This window comes from Macrobrachium rosenbergii, chromosome 36 (assembly GCF_040412425.1).
Source record: "Macrobrachium rosenbergii isolate ZJJX-2024 chromosome 36, ASM4041242v1, whole genome shotgun sequence".
NCBI classification, from domain to species: domain Eukaryota; kingdom Metazoa; phylum Arthropoda; class Malacostraca; order Decapoda; family Palaemonidae; genus Macrobrachium; species Macrobrachium rosenbergii.
Window position 1 is genome coordinate 29,165,456 of NC_089776.1, and position 4,042 is coordinate 29,169,497.

Here is a 4,042-nt window from a genome sequence, read left to right on the forward strand (position 1 = left end):
GTGTATCTGGGAGACAATGAAATCTGGAGAGTCTGAATTGGTTTTGATAGTAGAATTGGCGGCCAATGTTGGTTTCTTATCGTCATTTTTCAAAATTTTTTATATATTTGTTATTTTTAGTGGTCACTGTAATCAATTAGTTTATCGTTGATGACATTCATGATGAAATTTAATATTCGATTATCAAAAATCTTGTGGACTAGTGATGCTAATGTTAGGGACACTTATTATAAGTTTTAGTCTTCACTGAATCTAAATGGAAAAATAAATACAAACACTGCAGTATTTTATCATTATAGGCGCCCTGCAATTCAGTATTTGTCAATTATTTTTCTATATTTCTTTTATCAATTCGTATGCTTTTAAATAAAAGAAAAAAAAAACAATGAAATCCTGTGAAGCCTGCTATTAAAATAAATCTCCCTGTAATTTATTTTTGTCAGTAATATTTACTTCAATTCCATTTATCTAATTTTACTGTATAATTTTTCTTCTTTTTTTATAAACAAGGTGCCAAAAGATCTCGTTAGTAGAATGATCAATAAATCATTATTTATCACCTCAAATCAAATTGATACTCTGCGTCGAAAACTTGCAATAACATTGATCCCGCAGCACACTCTTTCCCATTTCCCTCGAATTCGTCCACCATCCTTTCAACAGACCGACCGAATGGTCCCAAGGTTGACACTTCAGGCGATAACAATAATGGAGGCGCCGTTTGGGAGTTTTCGGGTGCCGTCAGTGTCGTTCATAAATGTCTTAAGCTGTTCTTTGTCTTCCCTCTGTGCGCCATAATGTAGTCGGATTCCGGCAATAGAAGTCAGGTGCTCCGTCATAAACACGTCATTATTATTGCTTATTGGTATTGAGGCCTCTATTCTTACAGAGTCGATACAAGAAATGCAACTGAGTAAAGAAGCAATGCTCAGTGTTCAGTTATAGAGGACATACATTGGGACACAAGTGACCATTTGAAGTTCGTTTGAAATCCAGTATTATGTCCCACAAGCATAAAATTAATCATTGTTTTTATTTATGAATTATAAGTCATCGATATTCATGAACTCTCGCAATGGTTTCCTCTACGTCCATCAGATCAACCGTTGTCGATTTATCGTGCTTGCACATGCAAAAGCCTACTTAGAAACTGAAGGTTCTACCTTAGTTGATGGGATTGTAACGTCTCTTTCTTAAACCACGAGGATTTTGTAAATAAAAAAAAAAAGTCAATCCAATATCCCGTAAAACATTTAACAGCTTCAAAAATTCATGAACGCAATTGGAAGTGACTGAGCTTAGTTAAAGTTAGGCTTGCTTCAAGTGCTTTTACTGTAGGTTTCTCTCTTTCACTTCAGTTTTCTTTTTCAAGTGCATTCCGCACTTTCTTTAAACATGAGCTGTTTGGTAGCGTTCTCCCTTACACCTGGAGTGAAACTCGCCTCTGATTTATGTATTGGGGTATCAGGTTTGCAAAGTTGTGTCTATGCGTCCTAATTAATGAAAATGGTCATTTTGCGTTTTTTCCTCATTGCATTATACATAAATATTTCTTTGTGCGTGTTGTTTATGAGGTCAGTATGGTATCTCCACAATATTCACCATGGGAAACATAGTCCATACACATTAAAAGTTCAACTCTTGAGCTTCAGTTTATCGAAGTCACATAACCTGAAGAGACTGACTAGCTATTTCAAGTCAAGAAATAACAACGACGGCGTACCATTCATTTTAAATTAGTCGTCATAGTTTGTAGCTGTTTTTTCCTTGGCGACACCTAAACCGTTCGCTGATTAGATTTACTCTGCATTCTTCAAAAGGAATTAACTTATTCTTCTCAGAATATTGGGAGAAATTAGGTCTAGTTATAGTTTTCTACTTAACCCCAAGAAAAAACAAAAAAATGCCCCGAAGTTTCTTCGGCACAGTCGGGTTTTCTGTACAGCCGCTACAGCGTATAATCAAGGCCACCGAAAATAAATGTGTCTTTCGGTGGTCCCGGTATGAGCAGCAGCCCATGAAACTTTAACCACGGCCCTGTAGTGGCCTATCCTATATCGTTGCCAGAAGCATGATTATGGCTAACTTTAACTTTAAATAAAATAAAAACTACCAAGGCTAGAGGGCTGCAATTTGGTATGTTTGACGATTGGAAGGTGGATGATAAACACACCAATATGCAGCCCTCTAGCCTCAGTAGTTTTTAAGATCTGAGGACGGACAGAAAAGTGCGGTCAGAATAAAGTGCGGACTGACAGCCAAAGTCAGCACAAAAATTTTGTTTTACAGAAAACTAAAGATTGATTAAATATACACGAGAAAACACGAATAAAACTTGAATTGTAAAAGGGATATGCATCGATCGCCGCTGCAGCTTCCAAGTAAGTTCAGGTCAGGGTCTGATGCGAATAGTTTAAGTAACTCCCGAGGGAAAAGCATTGCAAAAAATGTGTTAGCGAACAACTAACCAAGCAATACTCGTCAATAGCGATATTGTTGAAAGACACAATATGCAGATTGCCAAATCAACTGATAACAGACATCCACTTTTGGAATTTTGTTCTGATGAAAAGCAGCAGTTGGCCACCAATCAAAGCGATGCCTTTATAAGAGGGTGTTATAAGGCGACTGGCAATACTGATTCCGTCTGGCTCCGTTTTTCATAGCCACTTCCAAGCTGTGCTGATGAGACTGGAGAAGTGGGATGGAAGGTTGATTTAAGATATTATATTACCTTCAGAGAAACCAGTCTTTACTGTAGATAATACCATAACCTCAGAAACCAGGAGAGTTAAGGGCGGGTTGGCAGGCAGGACTATAAGGGCACGGGGGGCCTTTAAGACCGTCTCCAGGGATTAGCTCAAAGGATCTATTGAGAACCTTGTTTGCATTGGGTCTCGGGTTAGGGTGTCTTCACGTTAGCATTCGAATGCGGGCTAAAGTGACGACCGCCTGGTAACTGAGATGAGCAAAGGGATTCTAGAGGTATCACAATAAGAGGCGAAAATACGATAGCTCAATTAGAGATGGGCAAATTATGATAAAGGAAAATAGAGATATAGCGAAAGATGATCTTTCGCTTCCACACCAGCCTAGGGTACCCACTTCATTATTCTTTAGATTATCCCCCCCCCCAAAAAAAAACCTGGTTTTAGAGGGTTATTGTCTGTTGTTGCTATGCAGGTAAATCGCTAATTATTAAGTATTAAAAATTCTGCCTTGTCAGTCAAAACTCGAGGTCGTACAAAGTTGATATTTTTATATGATATTCCTCACTGACCATATTCACGGTAAATGGGTGTAATTGTAACGACCTAAATGCACTCTAACTTCTCGAATTCTTTACTTTTTTTTTTTTTTTTTATGCTACACTTATCGCTACAACGAAGTTTCTCTTGTATCAGATATAACTTTGCGTCATGACATATCAGGTAGTAGAGTTTGAATGTCACCACGGATATTCAACAGATACAATACTTAAGTGAAGACCACACATTTTATAGCACACCTACGCAGAGCTCATTCAAGCTCTACGTGATATGTCATGACGTAAAGTTATATCTGATACAAGACTGACTTCCTTGTAGCGAAGAGCGCAACAAAAAAAAAAAAAAAAAAAAACGCAAAGAATTCGAGACGTTAAGAGAGCAGTGAGGTTATTACAAACACATCCATTTATCGTGATTATGATCAGTGAGGAACAATATAAACTTTACTTTACATGTATGTATATATATATATATATATATATATATATATATATATATATATATATATATATATATATGTATATATATATATATATATATATATACACACACACATATATATATATATATACATACAGTATATATTTTGGGAAATCATCAAGTGAACATTTTCAGTACCACAAAAAACTTTTCTGTGAAAAACTTGACTGTTCCAGCATCGTGAAAACAAGGCTCAAGATCTGTGGACGCAAGAGCTGCCTTGGCTCAATGATTTCGGAAAATATTCTCCTTGAAAACCAAAAGAGCAATGCATATTTGCGATAATGCCTTTA